Genomic DNA, 27709 nt, shown 5'->3' on the forward strand with positions numbered 1-27709 from the left:
CTGCACAATATGTAAAATACTACGAAAGGTGGAAAGGAGAAAACAGATGGGCTAGGGAACCCAAGGAACCACACAACAGTGAGTTTGTAGGTTTTCTTTTAGCCTCCTGTATGTCCTGGAGAAACTGGCAGCTGGGAAACTACACACCAAGAAGACTACTTTCTTTAGCCAAAGGATTAAGAAAGGACAATTTAGAAACACAACAATTTTAGCAATAATTGCCCTGCTGCAGTCAAAACAATGGTGGAAAACCATAGCCTCCTGCCACCCCGACAGCAAAGAATTCAGCTCCTACTGGCCAGAAATTAACAAATTCCAACAGCAGCAACTCCTCTCCTAGCCCTTAGAAAGAACTTAGTGCCTACTAAATAAATAAATAAGATGCAGCCCTGTTTCATAAATTACTTGTTGTACTTCTTTATCACCCTTCAGATTTGAATTAGGTCCTATCACTGCCCTGAGGGAAACAAAGCAAAATTAGTGTATTTAGTGTATTCATTTCATGTTTTTTCTGCCTTGCTCTATGAACCAAGTCATTGTATGAGTCACGTATTCATTCCTTCATCTACTTTGATAACACTTTTCATCTTTCAAATTTCAAAAGATGCCATAAAGATACCATTTCCAAAAAGCCAACTACTTTGAATGAAACCTCTACTTGTATCTGAGTTTCCATGTGTTCAGTAGCATCTTGACATTTTTTCATTTGGTTGGGTTTTGCTTTTGGAGACAGAGTCTCACTCTGTCACCCAGACTGGAGTACAGTGGCACCATCAAAGTTCACTGCAAGCTCCCACTCCTTGACTCAAACCATTATTTGGACTCAGCCTCCAAAATCTCTGAAATTGCAGGTGTGAGCCACTGTGTCCAACTTAAAGTATTTTTAATTGCCCATTTCAAGTTGAGACTATTAATTCTGGTGGGGGTGGAGTGCTGGCCATATTTTTGCAGCATGGAATCCAAACACTATCTTTGCAAAGTGTGTACTATGGAACCTAGAGGACATGGCTGTAGTCTTAAATTCTGTTACATTTCATGCTCAGATTTTATGAGATGCATATGCAAATCATGTCCCAGAAACAACCCTGATATCTATATACTCTCCAGGGTATATAAATTCTGCTGTGTTTGATAAAGCTTTAGACAAAATGTTTAATTGATTTTTAAGGCAAAGTAATAATCTATTATTGGCAAGCATGCTCATTCTTTCAGAAAAGAAACATAATTCTTGATAGGCAATGGTTAGACAGGGAAAACCCATTACAATGAGACCTGGATTTTCAAGATTAAAATATCACAGCTTTAGTATCATTTGAGAGTTTGTAGATAATTTAGAGGTTATTACTAACTCCATATATCTCAATGAGGAATAAGTTTCTGCATTCCTCTGACAGAATATACTCAGCCTTTAGGAGCATTTTATCCGGAATAGAGTTGTCTTTTAAAGCTGTCTTTGTCCTCCTTTATAAACTACTCGCCTCAGCAAAGTATATTCTATAGTCACATATTTAATGCATGTAATTCGTGAAATACATTAATAAAATGTTATTTCCTTTTTCCTGCATTTAAAAACAACCACATAGTCTGTATAGACGAAATGAAATATACTTCTTTTAAAATTATTGTTATTCTTATATTAGAAAAGAGAATATCAAGTTGCTTGCTCCTGGCTGGAGCAGAATAACAGAATATAGGGGGTTACTGGTGCTCGTCTGAGAGCTCTAACCACATGAGCTTTCTCTCTTTTCCTCATTATCTCTGTGTTGCTTAGTTAAAAATAAGGTGCTACAAATCCAACATTCTGCTGACCTTTCTTCACCTTGACTTAGAACCAAGGACAAAGACCTAAACACTAACAGGTAAGTAAACACTACATGTAAATATCACCCTCCTGGCACAGGAAAAATAACTAAATAACTTATATTTTTCTCTCTTGCTTACACAAATATATGCTCCTTTTTAATAAACGTAAAGGACATTGCTGAAGAAAAGGGGGAAAAGATAGAAAAGTATACAAAAACCTTAACATTTTAGCAATAGGAAGCATTTTATCTTTTTTTCTTCATTAAATAATTTTTTAGCATATATATATATATACATATATATATTAGGTTCTGGGGTACATGTGCGGATCTTGCAGCGTTGTTACATAGGTTATACACATGCTGTGGTAATTTGCTGCCTCCGTCCTCCAGTTACCTACATTAGGTATTTTTATGAAAGATATCTTTTATGAAAGGTTTTTGAAAACCAAAGTTGACAAACTTTTATATTCCTTCCTTCTCTTAAACTATCAATTTCGTGGAAAATAGAGAGGGCAATATATGGGAGAACATAGAAGCCATGCGATTTTAAATTTGCTTAAGTAAACTTTGTTTTGCATGAACATTTTAAAAAATACTGTATTTTTTTAAGTGTTGTGTATCTAGTTAGAAAACAAAAATAAAATTTGGATCTTAAATTATATAAGCAAATGTATTTAATAGGCCTTCAGATGCCTTTCCAAATTTCTGTTATGATAGAGATATGTTCTACTCCTTCATACTCCACATCTCTGAAGAAAACTTCACCATAAATGGTATTTTCTTCTCTATTTGTGCAACTTAAAATTCTACCCATATGTCTAGGAAGCTCATCTCTATATCATCTTGCTATATTCGTTTCTCCTACTTCTCGACTAACTGGAGCTTATCCTTTGTTCTCTTGAACCCCATAGAATGTTGTAGAACACAGGAGTACTCACCTTAAGTCATTTATTGGCAGCATCACTGCAGCAGCCATACATTAAAGATTCAAATAGCACCAGGGAAAAGAGAACAACATGAAAATGAGTAAAATTGAAAGAAAGAATCAAACACATACATAGATACATACATAAAACAAAAGAAAAACAGATAAACAAAGAAACAGCTCATTATTTAAATAGTCAATCAGTGAGTATAAGCCCAACTGGAATATGAGAGGGAGAACAGCTATCAGCTTTTCACTGAAATCTTTTTGATTGCTATAATGCTTATTATAACAGAAGTTCATCATTCTGAGCTTGATTCAATCAGATAAATATTTGTTTCAATGCTGGAGGATTGCCTTAGGTTTAGGTTTACTACTCTGACAATTTTCCTAGGGTTTTTCCAGGGTGATTCTGCCAGTATGTTTGTCAACTTACAGGCTTATTCTAGAATTTAACTGATTTGGCAGATACTACAGTAATACTGTTTTTAAAACTCTCCTGTGATAAGAATTGTAAGCTCCTGTTGACAAGAAGCATGTACCCTTGCAATCGTTATCATAGAGCCAAGCACATAGGTTATATTCAATAGCCTAAAACACAGAAGTGTTTAATTGACATCTCAGATTAGTTGTTTCAATGGTAATTTCCACTTGTACTCTTGAATACTAACAGTCTGGTAGGAAAGTTCATAATGCAAACAGGAGCAAAAAAAAATCAGAATTCTTTATTTTAGAAGTTGAATTATGGTCATATACAGACTGCAACAGTGAGCACAGAACTCTAACATATATTCATCTACAATTTTAATAACGTTCTTCTCAATATATCAAATAGTGACATTTGGAACTTTGAAATTTACAACAAAATCTATGGCAAATCTATTAAAATAGTAGTCACATGACTTCTTTTCTGATATTTGTCAATCACATAAGAACATATATTTCCATTTTAGATGAAGAAGACAAAAAGCATTCGACAGAGATAAACTGTTGTTGGATTTGCTCATTTTGTAGTAACAGATTTCTGAACAGATTTTTACAGGAGGTGTTGCCCGTATTCCCATGTAATAGGAGTCTATGGGCCTATGTTGATAAATTGATATATTTAAAAGAACATTCTCTCTCTCTCTCTCTCTCGATGTCACACACACACACACACACACACACACACACACACACACACACACAAATATACACTGCATAATTTCCACCACTACAACCTGATTCCATGATATAATCTCTAATTGCAGAATTGTTAAAAACTGGTCCTTTACTGAAGAATTATTACTAATTTGGAACTCATTCTTTAACCTTATTTTCCAAAATATACCACAAAAAATTGTTTAGTAAAAGATCAGTGTTATTAAATCACATGTAAAAAACAATTATCCAAGAATAATAACTATAAAAAGTGTATTTTCCTTAAAATATGAATCTACTTCAAATGTCACCATAAATTTTAAATCTTACCATTATTTAATACACTAGAATTTGATTTTCAAAAGAGCAATAGAAGATTTACTTATGCATTCACATGAAAAATATTATACACAGTCATTAAACATTTTATATGTGGAAATGAACAACAGTATCTAATTTTCATTTCATTTTAGTAGACATTTAATGGTGTAAACATAGCTTAGATTTTTATTCATGGAAACAAGCCACCAAATAATTTGCATCTCATTAGTTTTCTCATATTTCCTTTTGTGCCTTTTAATTAGAGAAATTATAATGTCCATAATCTTGACCAGCAGGCAGATAACTTAAAACACTTTTGCTGATCAAAAGTATTTCAACTTGTAAACTCTCCTTATTCATCACATTTTTTCTTTCTTTTTTGAGGTGGAGTCTTGCTCTGTCTCCCAGGCTGCAGTGCAGTAGTGCTATCTCAGCTCACTGCAACCTCCACCTACCCAGTTCAAATGATTCTCCCGCCTCAGCCTCCCAAGTAGCTGGGGGTACAGGCATGCACCAACACATCCAGCTAATTTTTGTATTCTTAGTAGGGACGGGTTTGCAATATGTTGGCCAGGGCGGTCCCAAACTCCTGGCCTCAAGTGATCAGCCTGCCTCAGCCTTCCATAGTGCTGCCATTACAGGTGTGAGCCACCACTCCTGGCCCCCTTATTCATCATCTAATTGATAACAGCCTTAAATGATAGCTTAACACTGTTAATGAAACATAAGCCAGAACCTTCAATTTGCCACCATTGGCTCAGTTGTTATCAAGGAAAAACTTTCTTCTCTGTCCACCAACAATCTAAAAAAAAAAAAAAAAATCCATGATCATTAATAGTTACAAATCAACTATATGTTAGTGTGAAAATTTCAGTAAATCTATTCCTGCTATTGGAAATAAATACAACTCAAAACATTTGGTATTGCACTAGCATCATCTAACCACATGGAAATACATTAAAACAATGTATAGAAACTAAATAATACATCAAATTCCATAATTACATGTCAATCAGCTAGATTAGTTCAGAGACCTTCATCTGATCTCATGATATGTACAGATACATATTAAATATGAGATACATTTTTATAATGTATTTGAGATATTTAAAAACCTATGGACACATAAAGGGGAAGAATACACACTGGGGCTTTTTGGAGGGTGGAAGAAGGGAGAAGACCAGGAAAAATAACTTATGGGTACTAGGCTTAATAACTGGGTAACAAAATAATCTGTACAACAAACCTGCATAACACAAGTTTACCTGTGTTAACAAACCTGCACGTGTACCCCTGAATTTAAAATAAAAGTTAAAAAATAAGTAAATAAAAATCTAACAGATTTTTAAAAAGTATTTACTTATCGTGATAGGTTATAGTAAGTGTGACTAAAATTTGACAAGTGTATTTCAAATATGAAAAATACTACCCTGGAAATCTTTGCCAAATCTACTGTACTTGAAAAGTTTCTTTTAATATAAAAAGAACATTAATCCCATTTTCTATTTTTTACATTATTTATCAGGAGTGTTTATTCCATGAACTTCGCTAGATATGCTCATTGTTGATTTCATGAAGGAAGTGAAAATATCGGTACATTTGTTCATAACTATAAATTAATACATCATGAACAACAGTATCTAATTTTCATTTCATTTTAATTTAGTAAATTAATACATCATTAATTTATAGTCATTCTGAAGTATGGTGAGAGCAGACAGACAAAACTAAGGCCATTTCATGGGATCAAATAATTTTTTAAATTAAAATCTTGCTAGAAATAAAATTTGGGGGAATAAAAATAACCTTCCTAAGAAAAACTATGGCTCATAAAATAATCCTTTATGTAAATGATAAAACTGGTTAACACATTGAACTTAAAATTTCCAGGTCATTTTAAAAACTTACTTATTTAATGAGTTACAGGCATTCAGACTCAAACCTTAATATGTGACTCAAACAAATGGCTCATTACTAATATTCTGAGGTCAATGGAATGCCTTATATGAAGAATGACACATTTACTAACAGTGATTTTTGTCTGTTCATCTAATTCTATCTATTGACCTTCTAAAGAGAGAGCTTCAAATCTTCACTGCTTACCTCATCTTTCAGAAAGTCAGAGAAACTCTCGAAAGCCTTCTAATTAAATATTTCCCCAGTACAGTTCCTTCTACGTCGAGTTCCCAGCTTTTCTCTTAGTCTAACCTCAATTCCTTTGATCCAATTTTCATCTAAACAAATAAAAATTTCACCATGCACATGGCCTTCCCTTCCCTCACAGAAGTGAATAGGAAATTAAATATGGCATTTTCTAATGTTGTAGTCTGTGGCTTCAAAACTAAGTGCAAACCAGATCAATTAGCACCATATTCCCCAAAAGGAAGCTCTGAAGCCTGCCAGTCACCAAAACCCAATCTCCATTTCATCTATCTTTTCTTACACCATTCCAGCAAGACCTCAGCCGGAAGAATCACTGCTAGGGTGGGAAGAGGCCTTAAATGCCAGGTTCAGAGTTATGCACTGCAATTAGAAAAGGCATAGATATACTCAGGTTTAGGCAAAAGCAGATCTTCAACAAGAAGCCAGACCACATTCAGACACTGCCCTTTCCATTGTCATCTGCATCTCCTGTGTAAGTGTCATCATTTGCCTTGACTCTGGGAGATGATGGCTCCTAGATCAGCTCTCTTGCATAACACTGCCTTGTTTTGACGTCAGTTTAGTTCCTGGCAGTGGAGGACAAACAAAACAAAGTTATCCTGAATTTTGGATGTTCCTTCACAGTATGCCCCACATCTCACTTGTAAGAACCTGATTCTTTGATGGACCAGTTAATCCCTTAGGATGGAATTTGAAGCATTTTTTTGATGAAAGGAAAATTGCTGGCAGGAAAAGAAAAAGAGTCAGTCTATCTTAGAACAGATATATAAATGAGAGTCAGTCTGTCTCAGAACAGATATATAAATGACTGGTTTAACATTTTGGTTATAATAATGATACTCTTCTTATTACCTAGAGGATCCTATCGCTTCAGGCATCTTTAAATTTTTAACATTACAAAGGGAAATTGATTTAAGTGAGGGATTTTTTAAAATGCCAAGTAAATTAGATTCTACTCCAATGCTAAGGAAAAGGAATCTTTTTTTAAATAGTGAAACATTTTGTTTTCATATACACTTAAATATGTCTGTTAAATATCTGTCATATCAGTAGACCTGTCAAATATGTCAGATTTGAGCATTTTTACCTATAAATCTGACTCTCTTTCTTATACCTGATGGGAATTTAATATAACCACACTATGATCAAGATGGCATGAAAGGAAATTAGAACATTTAACTGCTTGTTGAATTTCAAGAGAGGTTATTAAATCATTTTTACAAGTATTCTTTCATTTTTACATAATTCTATAAATACGATTAACAATAATTATATAAAACTATCTGGGTTAAACAGCATGGATGGAAGATATCTCAAAGCAAGTTTTTAAACATGAATTTAACCTTGGTGCCAACAAATATTTATAAAGGTCTTCATAGTATTATGTTGACTATTGTATAGAGATATTAAAGACATATTGTGGAGATACAGTAAAGACATATATGAAACATTTCAGCCAATAAGAAGTTTTGAATATTTGTTGAAGAAATAATTTGAACATATAATTTCTATATTATAAAAATCTTCCAGGGAAAATACTAATACAATTGTCCAATGCAACCAATTTTATTGGTAATTTCTCTATATAACCTGTATGCATTAGCCACAAAATGCACTTTTTATAAAGTAGAATTAGAGAAGAACATATATTTCCCATCTCCTAATGCAAATTTTTTAATCCACAGTTTTTTACTCCTTAGTTTTCGCAATTTGATGCTGTGTCCCAAATTTCTTTTTCTGTAGATTGTTTTCTTACTGTCTTTTTTACATAATATTTATCAGATACTTATTAAATGCTTGAGTCAATATATAATGAGTAAATAAATACATTCACGTATGAATGACTAAATGTTAATTTGTTTACATGTGAATGCTGCAGGCAAATGGAACTGCTTCATAACAACAAAGACGACCTTTGTCTTTAAGAGGACATCATGGCTAAGAACTCTGCAGAAAATCTCTGTGAAGGGAGGCCTTTCATATCACGCAGGGTATAGTGGATATGCCACATGCTCACTCTGTGATAGTGCCCATTAATATGCTGGTGATTCATATTTGTGTATGTGTGTGTGTGTGTATGTGTGTATAAAATATCCATTGACAAGGGATAATTCTCATCTATATTTTGTTTCTGCACCTATCTCAGTGTTTGGCAGTGTTTGAAGTACCCCCCTTATCAAAAGTCTGGGATCAGTTCCACTGGACCATTTCATGATAACAGGGCTAAGGGAAAATGTCTCTCAGCTAATCTGTTAGAGATACAAAATCCAAGTCATTTGCAAAACTGGGCATCAGTGGGGAACAAACATGCAATTAACCTGAGAGAAGCCTAAACGCGCTGCCAGCCTACCATGGAACAAAGGCAGGTACGGTGTCCAAGAGACAGACACAGAGCTGAAAATGCAACATTGGAGAGACAAAATTAAGGTCAGTTGATGGACTAAAAGTGCACATATGTAGAGCAATTGCAGGGAGCAATGGCGGCTGCCATTCTTCTGCTTAAGCAAAGTGAGGGATAGGACCAATCCTGTTTAAGGAATCAATGGCAGTCTGGATTCCCAATAAATACCTCCTGGTTCAATGAATAATAAGTATAGGATCTCAGAGTAGCAAAAAAATAGGAGACTTTAGAGAATCTAATGTCATCATTTGTTTTCATAAATTGGGGAACAAAGAAAGGTTAAAAGAGTCATCCACAGTCACACAATCATTCAGTAGCTAAGTCAGAGCTGGAGTATGACTAGACATTCTCAAACAGGCACTCAGTTCACACTCACATAGTGCTCTTTTTCTTTCCCAGTATTTATTTTAATCCAATTTTTAAAGGTATGATTGACATAGAAACACTGTAAATATTTAATGTATGAAAATTGATGAGTTTGGAGATAAGTATACAGCTGTGAAACCATCAACAAAATTTATGCCATAAACATATCCATTGCCTCCGAAAGTTTTCTCTTGTCCTAGTTGGTTCTTACTATTTGTGCATGTCCGTGTGTAATGGACTTAATATAAGATCTTAAAATAAGATCTATAATACATTTAATAAAAGATCTATCCTCTTAGCAAATGTTTAAGTTTAAAATACAGTATCATTAACTATAGACACTGCATTCTACAGCGGGCCTCCAGAACTTATTCATCTTGTGTAACTGAAACTTTATACAGTTTGACAAATAACTCCCATTTTCCCCTCCCTAGCCTTTGACAACCAGCATTCTACTCTCTGCCTCTATGAGTTACGCTAATTTAGATTCTTCATATAAGTGGGATCATGTACTACATGTCCTTTTGTGTCTAGCTTATTTTACTTAGCACAATATCCTCCAGTTTCGCCCATGTTGTTGCAAATGAAAAGATTTTCTACTTTTCTGGTGCTGACCAATATTCCATTGAGTGTGTGTGTATGCGTGTATCATTTTCTTTATCCGTTATATGCCGATAAACATTTAGGTTACTTCCATATGTTGGCTGTTTTGAATAACTCTGCAATGGTCATGGAATGCACATATTTCTTTGAGAAGCTGATTTCACTTTCTCTGAATATACACCTAAAAGTGGGATTGCTTGATCGTGTAGTAACTCTATGGTTAATGTTTTTAGAAACTTCTATGCTGTTTTTTAGTGGCTGCAGGAATTTACATTCAACATTCAACAAGGGTTCAGTTTTCTCCAGAACTTTTCAACACTTGTGATCTCTCATCTTTTTTATAATAGTTGGCCTAACAGGTGTGAGGTGATGCCCCATCGAAGTTTTAATTTGCATTTCCCTGAGATTAGTAATGTTGAACACGTTTTCATAAACCTGCTAGCCATTTGTATGTTTTCTTTGGAGAAATGTCTATTAATTTTCTTTGCACATTTTAAAATAAGGTTATCTGGATATTTTACTACTTCATTGTAGAATTTCTTATATAATTTGGGTATTAATTATCAATATATGATAAGCAAATATTTCCTTCTTTCCTGTCAGTTGCCTCTTGATTGTGCGAATTGTCCCTTTGCTGTGTAGCTTTTTAGTTTGTTATAGTACATATTTTGTAAAAGTGGCCTAAATACAATATTGTAAGAGAGCTTTAAGAAGTTTTGTGTTTACTCCTGATGTTTAAGGTATTATAAAATCACAGGACCTTTGGATCAGAAAACTTAGTTCTCCAAATTTAGTTTTGCACTTGTGGTGCATACTGCTACCCACTATGTACTTATTTCCCTCCTTCCCTTTCACAGAAAAGCTCAGATTTTCTTCTCACACAGTGGCTGAGGGAAAGGTGAGCCCCTCATCAGTTTATGGAGTGCATTATGAATAGGTTGAGACACAGATAAGATCACTATCCTCTCCACGGAAATGACAGGTTTAGGAATGGGCATCTGAAGTTCACTAGCATCATCAGGAGCCTGGCTCTCTTACTCTATCCACCCTCATTCCCATTGTTCCAGCTCAGAATGCTGCCTCCACATTAGGCAAGTCATTCTAGAGGAATAGCAACATCTGGAGAAATTGCTTTCTGCTTAAGAGGAAGGAACTCTTTCTCACAAATCTCCAAACAGACATTCTGTCATGTCTCAGATGCATCCCACAACTAGAGTTCACCTTACATTTCTTGGCATGAGGGGTAAAAAATGTTCTTATTGTGAAGCCAATGTGACTCTCATTTCCTTTACTTGTAACTAAAACATTCCAGCTGGTGCAGTACATTAAAGCAAATTTCTGTAATCACATGACAGCATAGTTCCATTTGTGATATAAATATAGGAAACAGATTTAAAATGGGCCGGGTGTGGTGGCTCACACCTATAATCCCAGCACTTTGGGAGGCTAAGGCGGGCAGATTGCCTGAGCTCAGGAGTTTCATACCAGCCTGGGCAATTCAGTAAAACCCTGTGTCTACTGAAATACAAAAAATTAGCCAGGTGTGGTGGCATGCACCTGTAGTCCCAGCTACGGGGGAGGCTGAGGCAGGAGAATCACTTAAACCCGAGAGGCAGAGGTTGCAGTGAGCTGAGATGGCACCACGGCACTCCAGCCTAGAAGACAGAATGAGACTCTGTCTCTAGAAATAAAAAATAAATAAAAGATATAAAATGATATAAAGTAAATGTTTTAACATTAATATTGGTCCTAGAAATCATTCTCTATAATCTATTGATTTTTGGTGTTCTAAGTAAATGCATGTTTCAAAAAGGAGGAAATACTGATAAAAAAAAAATCCCACATTAGTCAGGGGTCTCTAGAGGGATAGAACTAGTAGGATAGACGTATATATGAAAGGGAGTTTATTAAGGAGTATTGACTCACAGGATCACAAGGTGAAGCCCCACAGTAAGCTGTCTGCAAGCTGAGGAGCAAGGATGCCAGTCTGAGTTCCAAAGCCTCAAAAGTAGAGAAGCCAACTCTTGGTTAGGTCCAAGAGTCCAAAAGGTGAAGAACCTGGAGTCGATGTTTGAGGGCAGGAAGCATCCAGCCTGGGAGAAATATGTAAGCTGCAAAACTCAGCCAGTCTAGTCCTTCCACGTTCCTCTGCCAGCTTTTATCCCAGCCAGACTGGCAGCAGATTAGATGGTGCCTACCCAGATTGAGGGGGGGTCTGCCTCTCCCAGTCCACTGACTCAAATGTTAATTTCCTTGCCAACACCCTCACAGACACATCCAGGATTAATATTTTGCATCTTTCAATCCAGTCAAGTTGACACTCAATATTAACCATCACAAAACCAGAGGACCAAGGTATTGGAGAAGCTCATGAAAGGAGAATTCTTTATAATTGTAAAACAAATGTACATCTGTAATTTAATATCAAAAAAGGTGATTGGTTTGAAAATATTTAAGTTTGAGAAGAATTACATGTAACAGAATTTCAATCTATATAATACAACATTTGGTTCCTCAGGATTTTCTTTCGATGTGTCCTCTAAGGCAACTGAAAAAGTTTCAGAGAGAATTCTAACTTACAAAGTTCCAGGTAACTTCACCTAATCTTTTGTTCCTAGTTTTGCTTTTGTGCAGCTTGAGACTATACAAACTCTTTTGTGAGAGATTAAGGGAAACTTTTCCTCACTGAGTATAAAGCATCTTTGAACTGCACTTTTGAAATTGCTGCTGTCTCATTGATCCCGGACTATTTTGACAGGCACTTTCATGATCTTTATTAAATAAACCTTAGCATTTTCCTTTTATTTCATAACTTTAAAAATGTGGATGTATAACGTAGACTTTTTTAAATATTTGTTTCTTTTCCTCAGAGGACAAAAATAACTGAAAAAGCAAAACATCAAAAATATGTGCATTGAGAATCCAAATATATAATGTATTTTAAACCAAAGTATACAATATAAAGTCTTCGACTGTAATACTAAGCCATTAACTCATACAAAAGTATCCAAATTTTATTCAAATAAAAACATGATTCTTGCAAATTTTCTATCTTCCCAACTAACAGCTAACATACACGTTAAAAGAATTAGTAAGTAAATCAAATTGGCAAAATTTAATGGCAAACAATTATTTTACCTTACTTATGTATTTTCTCTAACTTTCTGAAAACGAATCCAAACTATTGCATTTTATTAAGATGCTTATGCTTGGAGCATATTTTTATTTAGAGTTTTAATAAGCCCTTGTTCACAAATAAGTAAGCCTTGTGAGTCTTTGTGAAATATAAAATGTCAGTACCTTTTCTGCATCTTTTAGGAGGTTAAAATTTTGCACACAGAATTGCCAAAATGTCATTCTCTACGTTGTCCAAAATGCAAAAGCTGAATAAAAAAACAAGTGAACTTTCCTGTCTAGTAGTTTTGTATCTCACATACCTTCCACCAAATATGATACTGAAACAATGTTAATTATAAAAATATTGGCTATCAATTTAATTTTAAAACGTGGGAACTTCAAGACCTCATTAAAAGAAAAGTAAACCTATGCAAAATTTTAATAGATTATTTTTGTCTAAAATACACAGACAGCTATATAGTCTTGTGAGGTTTGAATGGAGAAAATGTTGGTTTAAGGTTACTTAAATTCTAGATTGGAGTCATGATTCTTTTGACATTTCCTTTGTTAATTAGGGTGGGGTTACACTAAAATTAAATATGTATGCCAGCAGTATGTCGCTACATGAATGAAGGTGTGGACAGTTGTGCATCACTCCAAAAATTACAAATAAATATCCTTTCCTTGATTGGTTCAACTGAATTCATATCTGCTTCTGATGAATTACTCTGTCATTATCTGCAGCACCTTTAAACAGTTGTAATCCAAAATTGTTCTCGTGTCTTACTTCTCCAAATAGAAAATTCAATGAAGACAGAAAGCATATCTCTTCTATGTTTGAATTGCAGATGGCACATAGAAAATCTTTGAGCAAAGATATTGTTTTAGAATAGATGTCTTATGAATGAACACATGCAACATGATATTAAAAAAACATAAGAATGAGGCAAATGTATCTTTGTTTCAGCATAGATCACACACAGAAAAAATATAGGAAAAAAAAGAGAGAAGGACACTTTTTCAAGTGTATAAAAGGAGAAAACCAAATACTGCATGTTCTCACTTATAAGTGGGAGCTAAACATTGGGTAGTTGTGGGCATAAAAATGACAACAGTGGGACTGGGAATTACTAGAAGGGTTAAGGAGGAAGGTGGTAAAGGCTGAAATAATAACTACATGGTACTATGTTCAGTACCTGGGTGACAGGATCATTCATACTCCAAACCTCAGCATCACACAATATACCCAGGTAATAAACCTGCACATGTGCTTTTGAATCTAAATATAAGTTGAAAAAACATATAAATAAAGTGACTAGTCATAAATTTTGGAACCTATACAATATTGATACAACAAGAAAAACTAGAATCCCAAATGGAATGGTTATCTTACTTTTTGATTATCATGTTTGAAGGAGAAGATGCATGCTTTTTATTTTTACGATTAGTATACATGCTTTCAAAGAATAACCTTGGTGATAATTTTGTGTCAGTACTAAATAAAATACCTGCAGTGTTGTAATTCTAAGCAACAGTCTTTTCATTTTACTTCCCAAAGTGTTTCCCTTCTAAGAAACTAATAGAATTGGACAGTTTCAGAAGGAAGAATAATACCTTATTGTCTCATGACCCCAAAGACACCTGCTGAGCAATTTATCACAGTCCAAAGAGCTTGGCTATACCACCTCACATTAAATGCAAGCATCTTATCCAAAGTGTGATCCCCAGTGTGTTTACTGAATTTGGTTTGAAAAAAAACCACATATTTATTCAGACCTTTGTTTTAGTGTTAATCCCCTGCCTGACAGCATCTCAGATCTCTTGGTTAAACATTCCACTACAAATGCCACCTTATAGTAATTAAAATGAAATATTTCAGCTACTGTTTATTTATTAATTCAGCCAAGGCTTCCTGTAAATAAAAAAGAATCCAAGAGGGAGAAAGCTTATATTTGACTTGCAAATTACATCTGTAGAGCGTCAACCTTCTCCATGAAAATTAATGGTTTGTAACATAGCTAGTTATTTCCTCTTAGTTTACATCATGTATTATGAGTAAATTATAAACAAATAGTAACTTCAGTGTAATTACAAATATAATACAGATAGCAAAAGGGAAAATTTCATTTGGATCAAAGCAAAGCTTTTCATCTAGATTGTGGTTACTAATATAGTATATTAGTAATGATGTGATTGCTTTCAGTTTGGTGAGATAGTCATTTCTAAGAGAAAAGTGGAGATAAAAGGATTGCTGTGCCCTGTTTGATATCTTTAAAATTTTCAGTTTTTTTTTTTTTTTAATCAAAATGAAAGGTGTGGACTTTTAGGGTACCCAAATTCATTTTTTTTCCTCCTGCTACAAAGATCCCTTTTTGGATGAATATATCAAATTCATAAATATAAATCATAATCTCTATCTTGTTTTTATACAATCCTAATAATATAGTTCTTATCTACTATAGCAAAAAAGACATTGACTATTCCATTATAAATATTGCACTCAAGTGATTTGCCGGGACAGAAATAGAAAGTACTGATAAAAGAGTCAGTAACACATTCTTACAAGAAGATTCCCTATATTCTCTCTATTTGATGTAGGAATTTCTAGTTTTAGGGTTTCTCAGTTGACTCCGCTACTGCCGCAGTGGCTGTTAATATTTCCAAATCAATACTTTTTCTCTATTAATGTGAGAACTTTTCTAACTGTAGACATTCTAAAAGTATGGTCAATCAGAGCCCTTTTTATTTTTATCATCTTTACCAATTTTAAAAGGGTATTTGAGACATTTTAATGAAAATATCTCTCTAAAACAAATCAAAGTGGCCATTTTTTTACCACAACTTACTCAATTTTACAAACGAGTTTATAAAGACTAAATTCTCTTACTTCCCTTTTTACTCTTACATGCTAAGAATGTGTCTTCCTGGGAAAAGGCCAGCTGCTTCCTAGACATGGTTTGAGGTAACGATTACATAACTCAAGGTGTCCTGTAGAGAATACAGAGGGGCCAGAATAGATGGAACTGGTGCTCTGCTCTCTCTCTGTGACTTATTACCCGGACTCAAAGATGTAATAATGTCTCCTCTATACACTATAAACCAAGTGTTAAGGTGTTTCGGGATTTTAAATGAGAAGCCCTACCAAACCTTGGTGTAGTACTCATTATTAGTAATACCCCATGATTTGGAAGACAAAGGCAGCAAAAGAAAAATACCTGAGAAGGGGCCGTGGAAGAACCAGAAGACAGGTGCTGCAGATTACCTGACAACAAACGCAATTGACCATCCCTGTTAGAGAGATTCAATCTGCAAAAAGCAAACTGGTCTGACATTAGGGAAGAGATAAAATTTTTTAACCTTCAGTGCTTTTTTGTCTAATGTGTTCTCTAAGATTTAACAGTTCTCCAGGATGTCTATAAAAACCTCCTATTTCAAAACTCTTCTGATAAAAGTAACCCTTTCCTATGCTGCCTTTTCCTTCTCTTTCATAGCCTCCCAAAGAGACATTATCTAGTAAGGGATGTGTTTCTCCTACTTGACTAGTAATACTTAATTTTCAAACGTGTTGATAACATGTGTTACATGTCAGGCACTTGTCTAAGGGTTTTGCAAATATCACTTATTTAGTCTTCATAACACCCTAAGAGGACAGTACTATTATTATCTAAAATTTTCCAAGGGAGGAATTTGAAGCACAGGGGGTTTGTGTCATTACCTGACATCTTACAGTTAGTGAGTGACAAAGCTGGGATTGGAAGGTAGGCTTCCGTCTACGATTTTTCTGTAGCTCATAAAGAAAATGATCCTTAAATATGTCTCCATTATGAATGAAAAATAATATCTGAAGAATCCTAATGTTGAGTTATATCAATATATTAATAAAAGGTTCTTTGAATGGGGAAATACAATTATATAAAAACTCTTACCCTTTTTGCTTTTATGTTAAAAAATGCTTTTCAAATTAACTACAAACAAATCTAAAAAGCAATAATATTTCAATTAGCAGCATTAATTTATGGTGATAAACTGAAGTTGCATTTTACAGAAAAAAAAAAAAACAGATTATCTAAAGCCTGGTTTTACATTTAAAGTTTACAAATATAGAAATCAATAAAATAAATAGAATTAACATTGTTTTAAGACTGAAATTAATGTCAAACTTTGGTTTGCTAATTCAAAATAATGGAAGCTTATATGTAATCATAACAAAAGAGCAATTCTCAAAATGTAATTGTAGTTAGTTATCACATGATAAGCCTGTATAGGAACCTTACCCACTTGAAGTTTACCATTGTTTCTTTACAAACAACCCCTATCCAGTAATAATGGGGATACAAAACTATCATTTAACATGTCATTTTAGTTTTTATTATTGCGAAACTGAGGAAAATACTTAGATATGGAAATTATTTAGTTGCACAAATTCTGTTATAATTAATCCAAACCATTTTGCAAGTGACTTGAATGTAAACTAAATTGCGTTATTTTTTATTTTTATTTTATCTTTCACATTGAATGTTTGACCTAAAAAAATTATATTTATGCAGCACACTCTGACAGCTTTTACCCGCATTTGGTAGAATCTTATATGTTACATTTTAAGCTTATGTCTGCTTTTTTTCATCATCCTGGCACAATTAAAGTGGTAAACTACTCTATAATGTTGCCGTTTTTATAGTGTCAACTAAAATTTTCATTTACATAAGAAATTAAAGTCATATTTTATTAACTCTTTCATGTAGAATTGCCAAATAAAAGTTTTGCGGGGTGCGGTGGCTCACGCCTGTAATCCCAGCGCTTTGGGAGGCCGAGGTGGGTGGATCACGAGGTCAAGAGATCGAGACCATCCTGGCCAACATGGTGAAACCCCGTCTCTACTAAAAATACAAAACATTAGCTGGGCATGGTGGCGCGTGCCTGTAATCCCAGCTACTCAGGAGGCTGAGGCAGGAGAATTGCCTGAACCCAGGAAGCAGAGGTTGCAGTGAGCCAAGATCGCGCCATTGCACTCCAGCCTGGGTAACCAGCGAAACTCCATCCCCCCCAAAAAGTAAATAAATAATAAAGTTTTAAAGTCAACTATTTCAGTAGAGTTACAAAAGTAAGCATCGAACAATTCTTTAACTTTCTTTTTCTTTTTTGGAAACAGATCTCACTCTGTTGTCCAGGTTGTAGTTCAGTGGCGCCATCTCAGCTCACTGCAACCTCTGCCTTCTGGGTTCAAGTGATTGTCTAGCCTCAGCCTCCCACGTGGCTGGGACTACGGGCACGTGCCACCATGCCCAGCTAATTTTTATATTTTTAGTAAATATGGGGTTTCACCATGTTGGCCAGGCTCGTTGCAAACTCCTGACCTCAAGGGATCCACCTGCCTCAGCTTCCCAAAGTGCTGGGATTACAGGCATGAGCCACTGCACCCAGCCTTAATTCTTTTATTTTTTATGCTAGAAAGTGATGACAAAATATAAGCTAGACATGCTTAGTGACACATTAAAGATTAAAAGTTGTCCATCCACTTTTAGTATAGCTGAGTAATTTCCTACAAAACTACAGCCTTGTAAATGAAAGCTATTAACTCTGGATAAATAGATAAGACAACTAGAGAATGAGCAAAAGCAGATCAATTCTATAAGTGGGTTAATACTTGGGAAAAATAAAGGTTACAGGGTAAATTTCCTACGTTTACAGCTTTTAGCCTGAAAGCTGGTTTTCAGATAGCACAGCACAAGGAGGCAAAAATTCTTAAAAGAAACTTGCAAAATTTCTTGTCTAAAGAAACAGAAGGTAAATATTTGGAATAATCACACAACTAAAATGTAATGAAGTTAATCTCAGAGACGAGAGATACTATGACAGGAGCCTACAAACCTGTGTTTAAACTGCCCATCTGTCTGGCTAACCTTTCAAACATGCAAAGGTAAGACAAACTCAGAGAAGCCCAACTAAATATAAAAGAATTGAAGTGAGATTTGAGCTACAGAAGGTTGAGTCTAACCAACTCAATTGCCAACTCACATAAAACCAGCAAGACAAAAAAACAACAGTTACTGAAGGAATACAACCAAATTCAGAGTCTCTACAAAACAACATTCACAATGCTCAGGAAAATATCCAAATTACTTAATATATGTAAAACCAGGAAAACATGATCCATTCTCAAGAAAAAAGACACTCAAGATAAACCAGCTGAGATGAAGCTCATGCTAAAACTAGCAGACTGAAATTTTCAAGCAGCTATGATAATTATGTTAATATAAATAAAGGAAAATATATGTGTAAAAAGTTAAACGATAAGAATTTTCAGTAGAAACATATTTTTTAAAAAAATAAAAATTATGTGGTTTAAAAATATAATATTTAAAGACAAAAATTATTGGGTGGATTTAATAGTAGAATGAAGAGGCCAGACACTGTGGCTCACGTCTATAATCCCAGCACTTTGGGAGGCTAAGGCAGGCGGATCACGAGGTCAGGAATGTGAGATCAGCCTGACTAACATGTTGAAATCACGTCTCTACTGAAAATACAAAAATTAGCCAGACACGGCAGTATGAGCCTGTAATCCTGGTTCCTCAGGAGGCTGAGGAAGGAGAATCGCTTGAACCCGGGAGGCCAAGGTTACAGTGAGCCGAGATCACACCACTGCATTTCAGCCTGGGAGACAGAGTGAGACTCTATCTCAAAAAAATAAATAAATAAAAATAGTAGTATGAGGAGGAAAACTAGACAGTGTCAGTGAACCCAAGATAAATTAATAAACAACTTCTCATCTAAATAAAAGAGAGTAAAAGAGATTTTTTTAAAAAAAAATTCTGTATTTTCTCCAAATATTCTCTATAGGATAACTTGATTTATGTGATTACCTTAAACGAAGTATAGACGATGGACAATGTCTGGCTATTTCCCCTAAATATAATTCAATATTGGGAGCAGCCCTTTGAAAGGTAAATAAGGATTAAAGAATTATCATCCAAAATAAAGAACGCTAAATTTTAAGAAATAAAACATAGAAAAAATATGTAAACAGACAGTCCAGAAAACAGGACAACAAAATATTAAATAATTCTTGATACTGCTACAAGGGCAGATTGACAACATTTTAAAAGTTTGACCACATATAAGATTCAGGAGAATGTAAAGCACTAAAACGTTCATACACTATTCTTGTACATATAAATAGATACAATCATTTCGAAAAACAATCAATTTGGAAATATGAAGTCAACTAAAATATTTTTATTCATATGCAGATATATATACACATACATACACACATAATTATATGTATATATTAATATACCTTAACTGATTTTATTAATAAAAAAAGTTAAAACAACAAAAATATCTATCAACAAAAAAGAAAATAAATTTGGGTTCAATTATAGAGAGGAATTTATACACGAATTAACTATAGCTACACAGTTTATAGTGAATATCCCAAAGCAACAGAGTAAAGCAAGATGCAGAAGAATAAATGCATTATGCTGTCAATCATAAAAATGTAGTATTCAAAATAATACCATGCATATTGTTTTGGGGGGGATATATGCAGCATAGTAAAAATATAACAGGATGGAAATTATTACAATAATTACAGTATTAAAGAAGGCAACATTTACATTCAGTGAAATATACATATATATATCTGAAGTATGTGTTAGCAATTTTGACAAATGTACATATTCATGTAACTGCTGCTGTAATATATTTCCATTATGCCATAATACCTTCTACTGTCTTTACCCTATCAATTCTCACCTCTACATAACTATGTATTTCCATAAACAAAATAAAAATCAGTTTTTCTTGTGCTTTTCCTGTACTTTATATAAATGGAAATTTATAGTATCCACCCACTTAGACTGCCTTTCTTTTGCTCAACGTATTATTTTTGAATTTTGAAGACTATATATATATATCAGTATATATCAGTATCAATATATATATTTATTTACTAATATATACTTATGTATACTTATATATTTATATATACTGATACATATACATATATATAACTCATTATTTCTGTGTTGCTGTATAGGAATGTACTGCACAAGTATACTGCATTTAAAAATGTATTGTATTCGCTTGTTAACAGACATTTACTTGATGCTACATTCAATATTATGAGTAAAAGTTTTGTGTACATCTTTGTAAAACTCATTTTTGGCACATTTTTGCATTTCTTTTTTGATACATACCTAGGAGGAAAGCTGTATCATAGGATAATACAATAGTCTACTGTTATCTACAGTTTTGCTTTTCATGGTTTCGGTTATCCACAAACAGAGTCCAAAAATGAAAAATCCCAGAAGTGTATAATTCACAAGTTTTAAATTGTGTGGCATTCTGATAAACATGATGAAATGTCCGCTGTACCTGTCCATCCTTCCCTGGATGAGAATTATCCTTTTGTTCAGCATATTCAAGCTGTGTATGCTACCTGCCCATTAATCACTTAGTATTTTTCTTGGTTGTCAGATAGACTGATGCACTGTTGTAGTGCTTGTGTTCAAGTGACCCTTATTTTACTTAATAATGGCCTCCAAAGTACAAGATTAGTGATGCTGACATATTGTTACTATTAGTTATTTTTTTATCTCTTATTATGAAAAATTTATAAATTAAACTTTACCAGAGATATGTATGTATAAGAAAAAGGAAAACAGTTGATGTAGAGTTTGGCGACAGCTGTGGTTTCAGGCATCCGCTGTGGGTCTTGAAACATATTCCTGACAGATAAGTGAAGTTTACTATAGTGTGTTTACTTGCATTAGAAAATGGCAGTTCGCTACACCCTAGAACAAATGGACTTAATAGATACTAACAGAATATTTACTCAACAACCACGGAATATATATTCTATTCATTAGCACATGGAACATTCTCCAAAATAGACTATATGATCTATTGAGACAAAACAAATCTCAATAAATTTAAGAAAATTGAAATTTTATCAGGTACTCTGACCACAGTGGTACAAAACTGGGAATCAAATCTAAAAGGAACCTTCAAAACCATGCAAATACAAGAAAATTAAATAACCCGCTCTTAAATGATCATTGAGTCAACAAAGAAATCAAGACGGAAATTAAAAAAATTATTTGAACTGAATGATAATAGTGACACAACGCATGAAAAACTCTGGAATACAACAAAGATAGCGCTAAGAGGAAAGTTCATAGCCTTAAATGCCTACATCAAAAAGTCTTAAAGCACACAAATAAATACTCTAAGGTCACACCTCAAGGAAGTAGAGAAACAAGAATGAACCAAACCCAGACACAGCAGAAGAAAAGAAATAACCAAGATCAGAGTACAACTAAATGAAATTGAAACAAACAAACAAAAAATAACATAAATGAAACAAAAAGCTGGTTCTTTGAAAATATAAATAAAATTAATGATGAGGGTGCTATACTGTGTTTCTTCCGTTTTAGAACTTGTACAGTTCAGAGAACAGTTATTTCATAAATTGGTAAATTCTGGGAAATTAAAAATAAGTAAATTGTGAGATCAATGTTTGATCTCACAATATAACACTTGTAAACTTTGTTTAATTGCCCTTTTCAGTATTTGTGCATTTTACTTTAGAAGTTATTTAGTCACTATACAAAGCAAAATATAGTTATTGAATGTTTAGGTTTACACAGAGCATGCTTCTTTTTCCTAATTTCTACAATGTTCGTGGGATGGCTCATTTCCAGTTGTTTGATTATGAATCCATTTCATAAAAGTAAGCAGCACTCTACCTGGGGTGAATTCATTTTGTGATCTTTAACATTTCCATTTCTTCAAAATGAGCCAACATCTGCTCCTCTGAAGATCCAGGTGTGCAATAACTCACGTGACATCTATTTTTGTTGCCAGGATAGCAGCACAGCTTAATGATGTCAACAAATTCAAATGTCAAATTGTAGATGAAATTGCAAAATGTAGCACTGCCTCAAAATAGCTGCATGTTGCATAAGAGACATAGAGGAAATGTTATAATTCTTTATGGCAAAACCCAAACACAGCCCAATTATAGGAGCTGTTTACTAAATAATTGACAGCATTTAATTTTCAAACTCTATTAGGACAAACAAATTTCTTTTGTGTTAAACCAATTGATTAGAATTGTATATATAATAATACACTTTTGTTAAAAATAATCAAAAAGTCAGGCACAGTGGCCCAAATCTACAGTTCTAGTGCTTTAAGAGACCAAGGTAGGAGGATTGTCTGAGGCCACGAGTTGGAGACCAGCCTGGACATGATAGCATGACCCAGTCTCTATGAAAAAATAATAAAAATAAGATTAGGCAGAACTGGTGGCACATGCCTGCAATCCTAGCTACTCAGGAGGCTGGGGTGGGACAATTTCTTGGGCCTAGGAGTTCAAGGTTGCACTGAGTTGTGATTACAGCATTGCATTTTAGCCTGGTCAACAGAGCAAGACCTTGTGGCTAAAAATAATTTTAAATAAGCAAAAAGTAATGTGCATTATATATGGGTCATTGAAAATGACCCAAACTGATTAAGTTACATATATTTTATCATTTCTATGATGTTATATGAATGTATTATCGATATCCTTAATCATAAAATCAATTTCAGGCCCTACCCTGATTACTTCCTGACTTTCTTCATAGCCTGTCTTGTTCCACTCTCCTGGCTCCCCACACACTGCAGCAAAACTACCTCCTTCTGTCATAAATACACTAAAATTTTGATAGCGTTCACACCTTTACTTCACTATTTTTATCTGAATGCTGTTTCTATTAATCTTTGTAAAACTAGCACTTCCTTTAAATCTAAATCTCACTGTTAAATGTCACATCCCAAAGGGTTTTCTTTGACCTCTTAGTGGCTCCACCGAGTCTTTGTAACATTTATCACTCTCACGTTTTTTTGTGACTTCCTATTCTTAGTTTATTTCTAACTATCTCCCATAGAAGTACTGCAATTAGCAAACTTTTCCCTATTTTACAGCTATATTGCAATATCCTGCACAACATTTGGCACATTCATTTTCTGTATGGTTAGCAGGGGAGAGTTCATGCAAACCACATGGGTCCTTATAAGGAAACTTAAAAACTGCAACAAGGACACAGTGAAGTTTACAATAAATATGACAGCCATGACCTTTCTCAAGACATTTTCTATGGTTATGACATTCTCATCATTCAACTCTTAGTTCAGGTAAGTCCTTTTCTAACTACCACATTCAAACAGATTCACTGTTACTACTCTTTGTTGTAGCACACTATTTATTTCCTGCATGATATTGATATCGGCAGGAGATACGAAGATGCCTAGGCAGATAGGGGCAGGTCCCAAGTGAAACTCCACCTTCACCCGAAGACTGATTAAAGCCTCAGCCATGCTGGAAGAGAAACTACATGACTGTGGGGGTGGGGGACCACCTCCTGCATCTCCTCTCCACAGAGAGCTATTTTGTTGCCCAGTAAAATTATTCTCTGCCCATCCTCACCCTTCAATTGTCAGTGTCTCCTCATTCTTCTTGGATGCAGGACAGGAGTTTGGGGGCCGCTAAACACAGGTACAAGCTACAGCACAGGCAGGTTGAGTGGGTGGGGCACCTCCAGTGGCAGGCTCAAGGCCAACTGAGGCCCAGGCAGGGGTGATGGGGTGGGGGGTTGTTGCTGGTCATTGAGGTCTCAGGTTGGCAGAATGACCTAGAAAAATCCTCTGTCTATATTAGTTTATAGAAATATTATATTTGTTTATTAACTATTTTTCTGCTTCTGCAATTGTAATAAATAGTCCATGAGGACAGGGATCCTGTGTCTTTTTTTCACCATTGTATATTTTGCTGCCTAATCCAGTATCTGGTACATGGTGCTTAAAATATTGGCTGAATAAGTGGATAATGAATTTAATGTATATTTTACAGATTATATCTAATAGTTTGGTGACCATTCGAATATGCATAAGGGAAAAAGATAAAAAATTTAAAAATGATTTTTGTTTTTGGGCAATTCTGAGTAGCTAGAGAAAAATATCATTTACTAAGAAAAATGTATAGGAGAGGAAGGATGGATCAGCAGAGGTAGAGGGATATGTATGGAAAAGGGATGAAGATATGTTACATATAATATTTTTGAAAGCTATAAGATGTCCTAAGGTAACCCAAGTAGTCTGTTGGATATACAGGCTAAAAATTCAGTAGAAGGGCCTGGGCTGCAATTTTGCTTTGTGTATTATGAGCATTTAGCAGATGGTTAAGGCCATGGGAGTGTATGAAAGCACATAGGAAAAATGTAAATATTTAGAAATAGAAAATAACAAGATTTTTCCCTTTGATTTCTAAAATTTAGAGATTCTGGGGAAGATCATGAACTTTCTAAGTGACAGAAAACAAGTGGCTGGTGAAGTGGGAAAAATGCAAAATCATCTCTAGAAGAAAGAAGTGCTCACCAATTTTTAAAAAATAGTAATTATAAGAGGGCTAATGATACATAGCATTAATCTTACATATATAAGAGAGAGATTCAATCACACTATTTTTTTTTTTTTTTTTTTTGAGAAGGATTCTCACTCTGTCACCAGGCTGGAGTACAGTTGTGCGATCTTGGCTCACTGCAACCTCAGCATCCTGGGTTCAGGCCATGCTCTTGCCTCAGCCTCTTGAGTAGCTGAGACTACAAGCACACACCACCACACCCAGCTAATTTTTGTATTTTTAGTAGAGATGAGGCTTCACCCTGTTGACCAGGATGGTCTTGATCTCTTGACCTCATGGTTCACCCACCTTAGCCTCCCAAAGTGCTAGGATTACAAGTGTGAGCCACCATGCCCAGCTCAATCATACTTAATTACGATTTGGCCTGTGTGAATTTCTCTATATTGGTTATGAAAATTAAATTAATATTCTGGAATCAATTTGAAGCTAATTAATAAAATAACCTTAGACAAATTACTCTGACTAATCCAGGGGAAGGCAAATAGCAAGAGGTCCATTCTATTTGATTAATGAACTTCCCTAGGTGTCAGTTTCATCATCCACTCAAATAAGGAGATATTCAGGTAATCACAAAGCCTTCCTCAAGTTTTCTACTGCACATTCCAAAGGGAAGATATTTTGAACTACTCAACCTAAAGGACATTTCAAATGATATTTTCTTCTTTAGTTTCTTCCAACATGTGCCAACACATACACCTTACTTATGCTTTTCTTTTTGTGATTTTACAAGATAAATTTTATAAGAATTCAGCTGTGGTTATGTTGCAACCAGTTTTCCAGTTTTCATGAACATGTTCAATCAAAAGTAGAATACAGAAAGGGAATTTCTACATATAGCAAGTAAATGAAAGCAAATAATAGCAAGTTACAAGTATATTTTGCTTGATCATTTATCCAAATTCTAGAAGGGTAATTAAATGCGGAAGAGAAACTAGCGTTAACTGTTCCATAATCTTTGTGAATATTTGAAAGGGCATCTGAATCCATTGTTAACAACAAATTGTTATAGATTTTTTTTTCCTTGTGTAGTTGATGAGGTCTCCATGAAGATTTTATATTACTTCTAAGCTTTGCTAAAAAAACAAAAGCAAAACTGTAAGACTTTAATCCAAGTAGATCTTGAAAGTCACTGATAAAGACAAATAACTATATTTAACTTTAGAGCCCAGTTTCAAATTATCAAATTTACTTCAATTATAACAAAGTTACACAATACTACTGATTCTTAGATGAGCAACAAGCATCCCTCAAGATTTCTTAATCTTATAAAATACCATTTTATGTACACTGGAGTAGCAAAGATGAATGAATAATTAAAAATTCACTTTCACATAATAAAGCATTCATTTAGTAAGCACAAGAAAATGTTTAAGACCAAATTAGAAAATAGTATCAGATTTTCTATTTCACTTATTTCATCTTTTTTCCCTAAATATGTTTGTATTTTTCAATCTATCACCTCAAGCATTTATCCTTTGTGTTACAAAAAAAAACCCAATTATATTTTTAGTTATTTTTAAATGTACAATTAAATTATTATTGACGAAAGTCACTCTGTTGTGCTATCAAGTACTTTCTATTTTTTGTACCCAATAACCATCTCCATTCCTCCCAATCCCATTCTGTATTTTCATGTACCTCAAAGTTTTAAAAATTACGCCTTGAATTTCTGTTTTCTTAACCTTTATTTTTATAAGCTACCAATATACTAAATTGACCAATATGATCAATGATATTGTTCAATTTAATATATTGGTAGCTTATAAAAATAATAGTGATAGTTCTGTGAAACAAAATTTAGTAAAAGCCATTATGAGAATATTTGTTTCAGTAAATTAATTGGAAAAAAGTCTATTCCTAAACAAAATAGTATTATATCAAGTTTTACTGAAATTTTTACCATAATAAAATTAACCTTTATATTAAACTGACTTGGAAAATGTAGATTAAACAGAACAACAGTACTCAGGAAATACAGAAGACCAGCCATTGAAGTTAGTTATTGCCAGGTAAAGATGAAGAATGCAGGGCAACGGCATTTAATTCTTTGAACCTCATCTCCCTCGTCCCCCTAAAACGCAGTAGAAATATCTGTGCTGTCGAATTCAGAGTGTCTATGGGATAGTGGTTTTGACTGGTAGATAAAATGCTCTTCTAAATCAAGGTAACAAAATAGTCGGTGGCTGAAATTAGGGCTTTGGAGTTAGGATAACCATGCATGGTTCTGAAATCCAATGTCTGTTTCCTGGAGGGATAAGCTACTCCATGTCTTCAAACTTCATTTTTAAAAATCTATGAAACATTGACATAATATCTAACTCAGAAGATTATTGTGATTATTTAATAAGAGCAGTGGTCAACATTATCTCAGGCTCCATGCATGAAAACTATTAATGGAA

The 27709-nt window shown here is 34.2% G+C and overlaps 1 long non-coding RNA gene across 1 annotated transcript; it reads right to left on the bottom strand.

Annotated features, from left to right (window-relative positions):
• Positions 1–714: 714 nt before the first annotated feature.
• On the bottom strand, positions 715–18086 carry LOC116561782. The gene is made up of 2 exons (XR_004273603.1): positions 18047–18086; positions 715–790 (listed from the first exon to the last, which is right to left on the bottom strand). It is a non-coding gene; the product is annotated as an uncharacterized LOC116561782 (long non-coding RNA).
• Between the last annotated feature and the right edge of the window lie 9623 nt (positions 18087–27709).

Source organism: Sapajus apella, unplaced genomic scaffold, assembly GCF_009761245.1.
Source record: "Sapajus apella isolate SASKATOON/1434 unplaced genomic scaffold, GSC_monkey_1.0 scaffold30, whole genome shotgun sequence".
NCBI classification, from domain to species: domain Eukaryota; kingdom Metazoa; phylum Chordata; class Mammalia; order Primates; family Cebidae; genus Sapajus; species Sapajus apella.